This window comes from Schistocerca gregaria, chromosome 9 (genome assembly GCF_023897955.1).
Source record: "Schistocerca gregaria isolate iqSchGreg1 chromosome 9, iqSchGreg1.2, whole genome shotgun sequence".
Taxonomy (NCBI): Eukaryota; Metazoa; Arthropoda; class Insecta; order Orthoptera; family Acrididae; genus Schistocerca; species Schistocerca gregaria.
Window position 1 is genome coordinate 259,465,997 of NC_064928.1, and position 14,255 is coordinate 259,480,251.

Consider the following 14,255-nt stretch of genomic DNA (forward strand, 5'->3'; position numbering starts at 1 on the left):
CAAGACAACTACAAACGATCATTGTGTGCAAAATAAATAGAACACCTCATAAGAAGAACATGACGGGTTTGAACCATTCCCACCGCAAAGGATGAAAAATTCAGGCTCGCACACAAGACCACTTGATAACTAACCAGAAATTCAGATTATTTGTAGCTTCGTTGACAATCGCCTTTTTTACATTTTCCCCGTAAACTAGATAATTATGAAACGTAAGCAACTACTCTAAAATATCTGCGGCAACGGCCTTGCCGCGGAGGTTGCATCGGTTCACGTGAGATCACCGAAGTAAGTGCGTTGTCGGGCGTGGTCGGCACTTAGATGTGTGATTATCCAGGCCGCCATGAGCTCTGGCCATTTCTCGGGGTGCACTCAGCCTCATGATGCCATTCGAGGAGCTACTCGACCGAATAGTAACGGCTCCGGTCAGAAAATACCAACATAACGACCGGTAGAGCAGTGTGCTGACCCCCGCCCCTCCTGTTCGCATCCTCCACGGATGATGACACGGCGGTCGGATGGTCCCGTCCCAGTGGGCCACTCGTGGCCTGAAGACGGAGTGCTTACAAAGCAACTACTCTCCAGTGGATGGTCGTACTACTGACACCTTGATGCCTGGCATCAATAACAGATGGCAGCACACGAGGTTGTCTTACGCCTACTGCCGAATTTTGCGATCTGTCGTAAGCCTGCGTAAGCACGTAGGGCCTTCCGTCTTAAGTGCAAGCATATCCATTGGGTTTTCTGTCGCGCGACTTGAGTGGAATGTTTCATTATTTCCGAAATTTTATAGAAATGTTTTTCGTTGTATATCCTCACCGTCGGTACTGAATTTACTGTAAAATTACTTGCTCACTTTTCGGAACTTCCGTTCATAGTAAATCGATACTATTTGAAGCCGTGGTAGACACGAGTCTACTGTGCTTCACCTTCAGCCCCTTCTGTGTCAGTCTCGGTTAATATGTCGCTGATTTCACAACGAACAGTTCGTTGTCTACTGAGTATACTGTCTGTTGCACGACACTATCCCTTCCACGCTGCTAAATGTAGGTCGTCGGCAAAATATGACTGCAGTGGAACAAGGGGGTCTGCAGAAATTTCCCCAGGAGGTGGTGGTGGCATTGGTAGTGGTGTGTGTGTGTGTGTGTGTGTGTGTGTGTGTGTGTGTGTGTGTGTGTGTGTGGAGGACTATTACTATGAAACTCACACAGTCCAGACCGCCAAGGAAAATAAACCTTGAGATTTGGAAAGGGTGTTGATCTTATACCGCTTATACTGCATATTTCGAAATTCCACCTCTAAGGGGGAGACACAGGACATGAAAGGATTTCTGAAATATGTAGCTATTAAGGTAATTTTGAAGCTAGGCTTACGAACATTTGTATCTGGTTTCTAGGTCAGAAATAAAGAAATATGTGTTCCAGTATTATTGAGAATTTAACCTCTATGAGGTGAAATAGTGGATGAACATTTTATTTTGAGATAAATAATTATGGAAGAACTATGGAAGTATTTTTAAGGCTACATCTACGAAAATTGGTATTTGACTTCAAGGCTACAAATAAGAAATTACGTGTTTCGGTGTTTTTGGAAGTTCAACCCCTAAGGGGATGAAATACAGTGAGCCGGTGCGTTTCTGGTGCCAGTTTCCGTCGATCGTTGTTTCGGTCTTTGAGTCGCAGTCCAGAGGACACTGCTCCCTAAGCGACTGTAGTAGTTCTCTGTGGGGCCCCACATCGGGCTTACCGCGCTTACACTGGACACAGTTACCAAGAAATCGCCTGCCGTCGTGATATAGGTTGGGCCAAAACATGTATTCCCGAACTCGGTTCAAGGTCTTGTAGAACCCCAAATGACCCCCGTCCGCCGAATCGTGGAAATATCTGAGTGCCATGCTAACTCGTTCCTGTGGAATACAGACCTTCACTTGGCCACAAGAGGCCCGCACGAAGGCAACAGCTAGTGACGACGTCGCCATCCACCAACTGCTGCCTATTCGGTCCCCACCCGGCGTCCTCGGCCTGTTTGCCGGCTAAGTCGAAGAAGAAGCCGGGTGTCTCGGAGAGAAGGAAATTCACCCCCAGATCCGGCTTCACGTGGCCCTTGCCTTCCCCAGACTCTGCCGCGAAGATACGGAATAAGAGCGTCGCCAATTCATTGTCTCTGCCACTAATATGCCAAACCTGGAGATAAATCTTGTCATCTTAACTTCAGTATGATTTTTAGCGATCTTATTAATCAAAGTTTAAGGGCTGGCACTGGCCAAGTAACTCACGGAGGCTCATTGGTTTCAGTCCAGTTGTATTGCTCACCTGTTCTCCAGATAAGGTTGTGTAGTTTATGTCTCAGAAAACTGTCTGCCCTTAATGTGTGTTGTGTTAGAGATGATTGGCAGCGGTCGACGCTAGCATACGGGGAGCAGAGCACCACGGCGGCAGAGAGATATTTAAGGCCATGTCCTCTCCTTTACATCTTGGGTTATGTTGTCACGTTTGCGTGATTCCATCTTTCCGGTGGAGAACTACAGCATCCAAAGATCAATTGCATTGCCAAGTTGAGTGTATTTCTATGTCATTTCCTGCCTCGTGGATCTCTTGTATTGATTTGAATCCTTGGTCTGCTCGCGTCTATCGCCAATTCACACGAAATATTGAAGCAACCTTTTTTTAAGGGTATTGTCATATGGTTATGTTCTAGTTGTAATCATTCTAAGAATATTGTTGATTAATCAACTGAGTAAGTAAATTTGAAGGTCAGTTTGGTCAAAATTAAAGGACCCCCTTAATTGTTTTGGTCATTTTTATATAGTTTTGTTTAGGAAAGTTGGGTAGCCAAACGTTAAAAAATCTGTATTCTTACGCTTAATCTGTTTCTCCCCTGATTGCAAGTAGTGAGAGTTCTGCTATGAATTTTATGGACATTTGAGCTATTTAAGTAAAGCTTTACCTAAGTATATTTACCTAGTCATATTCAAATTTCAAGTTTTACGGGTCTCGTTCCGCTTCACGAAATTTATTTATTATTTCTCCAACTGATCTGACCTTGTAAGGCAGTCTCCTCTATTATTGTGATTGTGATATTATAATGCTTTTGATTGTAATAAAATATGTAGCAACTACAACGGATAACTATTGTGATTTTGGTGTGTCACTACCATACCCCATTTCATAGAGGATGAAATGTTTCGTGAAATACATGAAAACCTGAATTAGGCATCAAGGATGAAGTAAAAAAGATACATGTCTCACTGTTTTTGATACATTCAACCATTAAGGGGGGTGGAATATATAGGATGCAATGTTTTATGAAAGTATTTCAGTGCGAAAGAATTTTTAAAGTGAAATCTATGAAAATTGTGTTATTGAAAAATACGTGTTTCACTATTTTTGGAACTAAAACCTCCAAGAAGGTGCAACAGGGGCACAGGTATTCACTGACCCATAGCCTTCCAGCCCAACCTGCAAAGTATACGGACTTGGAATTTGATGAAGGTGTAAATCTTACGCTGAAAGCATCATTTAAGAAGAGATTGTTCGAAATGTCACTCGTAAGATTGTGAAATATGGGTTGACAGTTTTTTTTAAAAAAATATGTCCCTATGTCCATATTGAAGCTAGAACTACAAAACTACGAAAATTGGCATTTGTTGTCTCAGTCAGAAACAAAAAAGAAACAGGTTTTTAGCATTTTCCGAAATTCTTCCATTGGGGGATAAAATAATTAGTGAAGGTTTTTTGAAAATAAATCATTATTAAAGAACTAATGAAGCATTTTTAAAGCTACATCTATGAAAATAGGTATTTGACAACTCTGTTGGATGTAAAAAAAATGTGTTTCGTTGCTTTTGGAAATTTAACTCACTAATAGAGTGAAATAGGGGATTAAAAGTTTTATGAAATATTCCACTATGAACGCATTTTTAGAATTAAATGGATGAAGATTTGAATTTGGCTCCTCGGTTGTAAATAGATGAATACGTATTTAATTGTTTTTGAAAACCCAACCCCTAAAGGGTGTGAGATATTTCTGAAAATGGTTCATTATGAAAGCATAATGAAAGCATATCTGACAATTCGTATTCGGCTAATCTGTTACAATTTTTAAAAACTACGTGTTTCTCTGGTTTTGAACTTCGAACATAAGGGGATGAAAATTTTAATGAAATATTTATTGCGTTATATTAAAATATTTTAAATCTGTATCTACGAAAACCGGTATTTCACTAATCAATTAGATATAAAGAAATATGCGTTAGGGAATGAAAGACTCTACGGAGATACCACACAAGAATACAAACGGCTTGATTAACAAAAACCTTGGACTCCAGCTGTCAGCATTGCTTTTTGGTCATTCAGCAAAAGACCATGCTTCAACGGCGTTAAGTTTAGAAAGTTTAGAAAGTGTTGCAGTTTATAAAAGACATAAAAAAACGATTAAATAAAAATTTCTTTGCATACCATGAACGGTCTAAGCTAGTAAAGAAGCGGATGATAAGCTAGCTCTTTATGCAAATAAGTTGGTCAGTTTAAGTTCCGAAACATGTCATGCAGCAGGAACGGAATCCTATAGTTGCTACGATTGGCTAAAGGAAAGGTTTTGCAGAATCACACGAAATCACTTCTGCAAGTGGCTGAGAATCTCGTAATGAACAAAAATTCTGTACTGAGAATTCCAAGGTGGGTGATGCAAGATTCCTCCCCCCCCCCCTTCCCCCTCCTCATAATGCTATCCTTCTTTACCTACAGCAAAAAATAAATAAATAACTTAAATAAATAAAACTAGAGAAATTTCTACTGTGAAACTATTTGCATACAAGAGAACGGCCCTTGAAATTTAACTCTTCAAAGTTTTAAGCCCTGCTCATTCCGGATATTGATTAGAAAGTGTTAATCCACAACTGAAACCTGAGTATATAATCCCTGTGACATTTGATCAACGGTGTTCCATAAGGACAGGTTCTCATTCAAAACGTTCGAAAATTCAATTTCTTTGTAGTTGCATTTTTAAAGGTGTACTTGTCTAGACTCCTGGAACGGAAAGGTTTTTTTTTTTTTTTAATCCGTGCTTTACAAAAGGTTCTACAGTCCATTGTTTGAAGCAGTGTCACGGCTGCCATGAGCCGCGCGGGGTACCCACCATGTCTCCAACGCCTTGTCACGGTTCGCGCGGCTCCCCCCGTTGGAGATTCGAGTCCTCCCTCGGGCATGGTTGTGTGTGTGTGTTGTCCTTAGCATAAGTTACTGTAAGTAGTGTGTAAACATAAGGACTGATGGTTCAAATGGCTCTGAGCACTTTGGGACTTAACATCTGAGATCATCAGTTTCCTAGAACTTAGAACGACTTAAACCTAACTAAATTAAGGACATCACACACATCCATGCTCGAGGCAGGATTTGAACCTGCGACCGTAGCGGTCGCGTGGCTCCCAACTGAAGTGCCTAAAACCGCTCGGCCACATCGGCCGGTCTATCATGTATTCTAGAAGAGCTGCACGTTCGTCAGTGGCGCCTGTTCTTTCGAGAACAGTTACTATCTTCATATCTATGGTTAAATTTTACCCAGCCATTGACCTTCGTCTGTGCGAATGCGCACAGGTTGCCGGAACTCTTACGGTCATCGTCACCTTAGTGTGAGCCAGTAATGAGTGGATGGACAAATACCTATCAAGTACATTACGTAATCGGATTGTGGACGGTTGGGGATGTGAGTCTCACGGGAAGCGTGCGAGGGATAAATTCCTGCAGTCGTGCTGTTCATTTGTGCCCTCGATGGCTCAGATGGATTGAGCGTCTGCCATGTAAGCAGGAGATCCTGGGTTCGAGTCCCAGTAAGGGCACACTTTTCAGCTGTCCCCATCGAAGTATATCAACAACACCTGTCGGCAGCTGAGGGTTTCAATTAATTATCAGTTGTAAAGGTGATTCGATGAACCCTTTGCCAGGCACTTAAATGTGTTTTGCAGGGTATCCATATAGATGTAGATGATAACTCGTCCCGTGTCGCACGTACTCAAAATGATTCATACTGCAGAATGCATGCAAACATACTCACCGAAAATACGGACGAATATCAAGTGCAGGCTGCCGAGTGCTGCATATCCAGCTTAGACAGATCGCCTTTTCCTGCCAAGAAGAACAGGAAGTTGCTGTCTAGGAACAATCAGAGGTAGAGGAAGGGTTGATAAATACTCCTTGAATTGCAGACTAAACGTAAATAACGGAAATACATTTTTGGTAAAAATTGGTCAAAACATAATCGTTTGCCCTCCGTATTGGATTAGCTGTTTTGAATATTGAAAATCTGACTTCAGATTCGTTTTCAGCGACATTAAGAATATATATGTAACACTCAGTTCATGCAAATCGAAGTAATAATATAACTAAATGTTTTCCCTAAACTTTGAACACTTTTTTTTCGAGTAACGATTTTCTCATAACGGCATGCAGCATAAATTAAAAGTGGTTCGATCTCTTAACTTCTACCTCTGACCCCTAAAAGTAAACACTTTTCTTAGGAACTTATAGCTATAATATGACATTTGTTAATATTAACTAATTTTTGTGTAGGCATAACTAATTTTTGTGTAGGCATAAGGAGTGAAACAAATCCCCAAAAATCGAACTCAAAGTTCGAATTAGCACTGTATCGTTAAATTTAAGGTTGTTTCATTGCGGTTAGGTATGCGCTCCCATAAATTTTATGTATTATCGACTGATGTTATCCATTTTCAATTTCAGAGAAATAATGTAGTATCAACTGATGTTACCCATTTTTCAATTCAGGTAACATCTGAGGTGCCACACTGCACGCACTCTGCGTACTCCAGTCTCGCAGGCCCTTGATCAAATCATATTTACTGGCGCCATTTTTTATTGAAAATCTAAAATTAAGCTCCTAGTATTATCACTCGTAATTCCCAAACAGATCCTTCGAATGTATTTTCATTGTCTCAAAAAAAATTTCAAATGTACCCTTTTTTGCTCATTTGTATGAGAACCTGGCCGTAACGCCGGAATATAGTCACGAAATTTTTTTTCAGAGACGCTGTACGTTCGCGAGAAGACTTTCGTTCTGCGCGTGTCGAAGGACATTCCTCAGATATTACTGTGTGTGTGCTACTCAGTCGTGCCATTTAAGCGTACATCTTTGCATAGTTTTCCTTTCACGATGTAAACAGTGTTCCGCTCAGTTGCTAACTGGCCAGTGAGTGATTCCGAAGGTGTCGGATGTGCGGTGCGTTCGGTCTGCTAGGACAACAGCAGACACTGAGGGAGCTAGCTGCTGGGACGCCAGCGAACAATTTATGCCAAGTAAGACGAAGAGGACTATTCTAAAATTATGAGCCGTCTCAAAAGCTTTTACCATTGGTAAATCTTGCTGTTGAGTCTGGCAAAACTGGCAGTTTTGCCTAGAGATACATTAGAGAGAGATACAGGAAATCCCCCCACCCCCCTCAATGAATTTTTGGTTGTGATGACAGGCCGATTGGTAGTGTAGCCCGAGATCTAAGTTAAGTTGGAAGGTGGTAATTGATTGAGAGTTGTTTACGCCAACGATTATGAGCGCCGACTAAACGTTGTGCGAGCAGATTGCCCTGTAGCGTAGCCTAGTGTTTCCGTCCGCGCCACATTTAACACACTTTCTCTAACTGTGTACAAAAGTCTCACAACAGCCACGACAACTACGTTTCTGGTGGGGGGAGGGTAGAGTCCACTATGTAACTTTCACTGCAAATTTTAGTAACCGCATAAACTAACCGAAATAGAAGCGTAATTTTAACTATATTTCCTTTTGTGGGAAAATAATGGTTCTCCTCTTTCGGCAGCAACTGTAATATGTAGGCGACTTATTAGTTTTTTTTAACTCTGAATCATGATCTCAAGGACGCAGTGCTTTTTTTTTACGTTACTTGATTTGTGGTCTATAGTAAACAATGAAACGAATTGGTAAATTCTTTGAAGTTTGACGTGTGTTACATAGACGACGTCTGCAATGTTCGTAGGGCCAAGTTTGCATATATTCGGTGTCTGTTTTTTTGGCCATGTACTGTATAATTAAGAGGAGGAGGATTATGTTCAAGGAGCAGTGCATTAGCAGTCTATGGAGAAATTGAGAATTTGGATCTAACGAACGGCATGCTCGGGCAGTTCGTGCTATTCTGTTGACCACTGTGTAATTCGGACACAGTGATCATTGCCTCTCCCTAGTAACCAGGGGACTCGGGTGCTAATCCTGGTCTGGCACAAATTTTCAACAGTGCCCATTGACTAAAGTCTGTGCCCATTGTCAGCTAATGTCATTGTTTCGGTGTTAAATTGTATTTTGTTCACGATACGTCGTTTAGCTTTTTCATGGATAACAGCTTTGAAAAGCGTAAAGGTTATATTGATATTCACTCGTCGTTAGTCCAAGGCAACTATAGCGATTTATAAACACAGTTGTAGTTCGTATTAAGCCTACATACGTAATTGTGTCCTGTGTTTCTTTACCAAGAACTACTTCGTAAGTAATTCCCCTGTAGTGGTATTTTGTTTTATTTATTTATTTATTTATTTATGCATTTATTTTATCTGGCAAGATTAGGGCCTTCAGGCCCTCTCTTACACCTAACCAGGCATACTCAGGTTGAACGAGTTACAGTTTCTACTTAACATTAAGGACATATAGCCTATTATGCAGTATTGATGTTAAAGAAAAAAAATAGATATTATATCAGTAGTATAATGATAATTATAACAATAAAAAATAATTATAACAATCAATAATAATAATTGTAATAATAATAATAATAATAATAATAATAGTAATAATAATAATAATAATGACTATGTATATGAAAGTAAACATACTTTTTTTTCTGAATGTCAGTCCCATTGTTAGTTGGGAATTTTCTCGTTATGTTCTTGCAGCTTGTGAGTTATTCTCATCGAGCAGAGACATAAGACGATAGAATGGGGTGAAAGAGATATATAAGAGGTAGATAGGTTAGAGGAAGAGAAATAGAACGGTAAAATTCGAAGCTGTGATGGAGAGGAGAAAGAAAGAGATGGGAGGGGCACAAGAATGGTGGTTATACCGTCCCTAATATGTAAGCTTTGAGTTCCCTCTTGAATGTTGAGTAGTTCTGGATAAGACGCAGATCACAGGGGAGCGCGTTCCATAGTCGTATGGCTGAGATGGAGAATGACACGGAGAAAGATTTTGTGTTATGTAAAGGTACAGCCAAGATGATAGACGTATCCGATCTGGTGTTGCGATTGTAGAATGATGATAGGTGTTTAATGTGAGAAGGTAAGTATTGGGGGCACCAGTGGCTAAGAAATCGATGAAGTAAGCACATCGTGTGGAGATCGCGTGCCGTATGTGGGCGTATCCAACCTAGCTGGGAGTATGAAGGACTGATATGATCATACAACCGAATATTGCACACGTATCTAACGCAAGCATTCATCACTAGCTCGAGGCATCTAGAATTTTCACTATTTGTGCCGTGTTGAACTACATCGCAGTAGTAAAGATTAGGCAAGACTAGTGTTTGGACTAATTTTTGTTTAACATGGGTTGGAAATATTTTTCTAAACTTTTGAATTGCATGTAGGGAGGAGAGCGATTTCTGGCAAGCTGTGACTGTTTGTTCTTCCCAGTTTAGGTGTTCATCCAAGATTATTCCAAGGTCTTTTACTGTTTTTTGGTATGGTAGTTGGGTACCATTGAGGAGTATTTTAGGGACTGTTTCGCGAAAGTACCGGCTGATTAACTTTGGATGAGATATAAGTATGACCTGGGATTTCTTGGGGTTTAGTTTCAGACCTAGGTTCTGTGCCCATCGAGAAACAGAACAAAGATCTGCGTTCATACTCGCTACTGCGCCAGCAATGTTTTTGGGGCTTGCACTTATGTACAGTTGGATGTCGTCGGCATAAAGATGGTAGTTGCAGGAGTGAATCACTGAAGAAATATCATTAATGTACAGTGAGAAGAGTAGTGGACCAAGGACGGAGCCTTGGGGAACTCCAGAGCGCACGCTTTTCCATGATGACTTTTCCGACCCACAAATGACTTGTTGACTTCTGTTTTTGAGGTAGCTGTCGAACCATTGTATTGCGCTGTTTGAGAAATTCAGCTGTTTCATTTTAATTAGTAATATATCGAAGTCAACTGTGACAAAAGCCTTGCTAAAGTCAAGCAGTGTTAGGATAGTAGCTTCACGTCTGTCCATAGCATGTTTAATGTCATCAGTTACTTTGATTAATGCGGTTGCTGTACTATGGTGCTTTCGAAAGCCTGACTGATATTCGTCATGGATGTTATGAGTTTTGAGGTAATCCGTCAGTTGTTCATGGACGATGTGCTCTAGGGCTTTAGAAATTGCAGGTAGTATGCTGATCGGCCTGTAGTCACCTGGCGACTTAGGGTTGTCAGTCTTGGGTATAGGCTTAATTAAACTTTGCTTCCACTCAGTAGGATATGTACTACTGACAAGAGACAGGTTGAAGATGTCTGTGATAACTGGAATAATAGTGTCTACGACGTTCTTAATCATGCCAATGCTCACTCCATCATTTCCTACTGCCTCGGAAGAGATTCTCATAATTGCCTTGTGTACTGTGCCGGTAGTGACATGTTTTAGGAAAAACTTGTCTCTCGAGAGACTGATATCTTGGGGCTGGTAATTTGTCGCTGCGTGGCAGTTTGCAGCTGTTGAGAAGAAATCGTTTAATTCTTCTGCAGACGCTTGATAAACAGCGTCAGATCTTCGCTTCCCTATACCGAAACTGCGCAGCTTTTTCCACAGTGCAGCAGGTTTTGATATGCCGCATACGACAGAGCGGGCATGTCTGATTTTGGCATTCCTCACGCTTTGCTTGGTTCTGTTTCGGAGTTTCCTATAAGCTTCGTACGCCTCGGGAGTTGGGTTACATTTTGTTTAAATGTTTAGAGACTGCAGGATTGGATGAAATATGAAACACATGTCCGAAGTTCCTGTTGATACTGCAGATACTGTTTGATCCGTACTGGGGGCCAAAACATTTCATCTAATACAGAATGACACAATTTGTCTCAAGAATTAGCAATTTTTCGTAATAGAGGCCTTGCTTCGATATGTTTTTCCCTAATTCTTGTTTGGATTTAATCTTAAAACACACTAACTCTTCCACCAGTTATTCGATATGTGGTTTCATACCTTTCGTAGCCTAGAGTTCGTAAATGGTCGATAATATTAATAATTTCCTTTCTCAATTTTATTTTCTGTAAAATCTCCTATTTATGGTTATTGCTAACATGTTTCACGGTCTCACTTTTATTATTTTTATTTTTCTAGTTTTGTGACTGGTAGCCCAATTTTCTTTGAATTTGTTTTTTAATTCTGAAATAGTAACAGTTGAAGGTCAAGAGGAGATTGCGATCTATTTGAGGAGAGTGGCTCGGAGACTTTTTATAATAGACGTACACAGGTCATGGGGATCCTTACCTATATAAATTTACTTCGAGTGTGATGTAGCCCATTCTCTTGTCATGATCTCGGCTGTATCGTAGCACATTGTCTCGGTTAGGTTGGAGATTTCTGTTGAGAGTTGCCGAAGTCAACGAAAGTGATTTAATTAAAAATAACTAAAGCTGCAAGATACAGTCACAAAAACTGTGTTACGTAATAGAGTAATCCCAGACTATTGTTGTGAAAGTTGTGTGCGTACACTATTTTTTTTGTCAGTGAATATACATTTTTTTACTCAGTTGTTGGGTTTCAGTTTTCCGCGTTTTCCAGCGAAAAACCTTTTCCTGTGAAGGGCCGATTAGCTTGTCGGTTATATTCGTGACGTTCTCGACGGTCAGTAATTTCGTGATACTCCATCCACCGGCGTCATTGTTAACATCGAATATAGATTTAAGTATTAGGAAGGCTAATATGAAGCTAATGCATGAGTAGGTCTAATAATTAATTAAAATAGAAATGCGGGTAAGCTACTACAAACAGCATAGTGAACGCATTGTTGTGGCCAAGATAGTCACGAATCCCACACCTACCAAAGTCGTAAAAGTAGTCCGCAGATGATGAAGAAATTGATGGAATGTGTGATGAGATAAAAGAAATCATCCAGATAGTGATGGGAGATGAAAATTTAATATTAATGGGTGACTGGAGTTCGACAGTAGGAAATGGAAGAAAAGGAAACGTAGTAGGTGAATATGGAATGGGGGTAAAAAATGAAAGAGGAAGCCGCCTGGTAGGTTTTGCCCAGAGCATAACTTAATCATAGCTAACACTTGGTTCAAAAATCATGAAAGAAGGTTGTATACGTGGAAGAGACCTGGAGATACTGCAATATTTGATATAGATTATATAATGGTAAGACAGACATTTAGGAACCAGATTTTAAGTTGTAAGACTTTTCCAGGGGCAAATGTGAACTCTGATCATAATATATTGATTATGAACTGTAGATTAAAACTGAAGAAACTGGAAAAAGGTGGAAATTTAAGGAGATGGGACCTGAAAGAACTGACAGAATAAGAAGTTGTAGAGTGTTTCAGGAAGAGCATTAGGGAACGATCTACAGGAATGGGAGAAAGTAATACAGTGTGATGGGGGATCTGAGTGGTGTACTGTCAAGGGGAGGGGGTTCCTCAGGGATCAGTGTTGGGGCCGCTCCAGTTCCTTATTTATATAAATGATACGCCCTCAAGTATTACGGGTAACTCTAAAATATTTCTGTTTGCTGATGACACTAGCTTGGTAGTAAAGGATGTTGTGTGCAACATTGACTCCGTTTCAAGTAGTGCAGTACATGACCTCAGTCCATGGCTTGTAGAAAATAAACTAACGTTAAATCACAGTAAGATTCAGTTTTTACAGTTTCTAACACACAATTCAACAAAACCTGACGTTTTAATCTCACAGAATGGGCATATGATTAGTGCAACTGAACGGTTCAGATTCCTAGGTGTTCAAATAAATAGTAAGGTGTTGTGGAAAGCCCATGTTCAGGATCTTGTTCAAAGACTTAATACTGCCATTTTCACTATTCGAACGGTACCGAAAGTGAGTGATACTTCGACAAGTAAATTAGTCTACTTTGCCTATTTCCATTCACTTATGTCGTATGGTATTATGTTTTTGGGTAACTCTTCCCATTCTAGAAGGATATTTTTGGCTCAGAAACGGGAGGTTCGGGCAAAATGTGGTGTGAGTTCACGAACCTCTTGTCGACCTCTGTTCAGGGAGTCTGGGTATTTTGACATTGGCCTCTCAATATGTATATTCCTTATTGTCCTTTCTTGTTACCAATTTTAGTTTATTTCCAACAATAAGCAGCTTTCACTCGATTAATATTCGGGAGAAATCAAACCTCCATTTGGATCGGACTTCCTTAACTCTTGTGCAAAATTGTGTGCAGTATACTGCTGCATCCATTTTCAATAAGCTGCCACTCGAATTCAAAAATCTTAGCAGTAATCCACGCGCTTTCAAATCGAAACAGGAGTGTTTCCTCATGGGTCACTCCTTCTATTCTGTCAAGGAGTTCATTGAAAAATTAAGCTGATTCTCATTGTACTGCTGATAGCGTTTGCTTAAACTTATGGACTGATTTTCTCTCAGCTTCATGAACATGTATTTTTATCTGTTATTACTTTTATGTTGTAAGTTCATGTGTCGCCCTAACCGCCGTCTGCGTCACGTCTGCTGTGCAGCGAGCTACCTTAATTTAAGTAGTAACTGTATTTTTCTTACTTGTCACTTCTTCTTCCGTGTGTTTTTGCTTTTAGGAAGATTTAATTGTCGTGTGCCAGTAATAGAGTTGCTTATATTTCGTGTATGTTTTGAATACAGTCAAAGAGAGTCCTTGTAGTCAGCCATAGTGACAGTAGTGCTAGTGTTTGTTTTGAATACAGTCCAGAGACAGGTAGTGCTATTTTCATTGTTTTCTACAAGAAGTGGTTAGCAATCACAGTTTAGTCAGTAATCAGCCGCCTTTAGTGAATTAGCAGTCTACTTAAAAGTTGATTAAGTCTCTTCAGTAAGTTGATTCCTTAGGATGGATAGGATGTGTGACTGCTGTGTACAGACGCTGGCCACTCTTCGCGAACAGCTGAGCGTGTTGATGGCCGCGGTCAGCCGTCTTCAGGCTGCTGCCTCGGAGTGTAGCGGCAGTGGGGAGTCTGGTGCGTCGCATGGTGCACCCCAGGTGTTAGGTGCTTCACCCACTGTCCCTGCTGTCGAGACATCTTCGCGGGTACCCGGTGTGGTTGGGCCA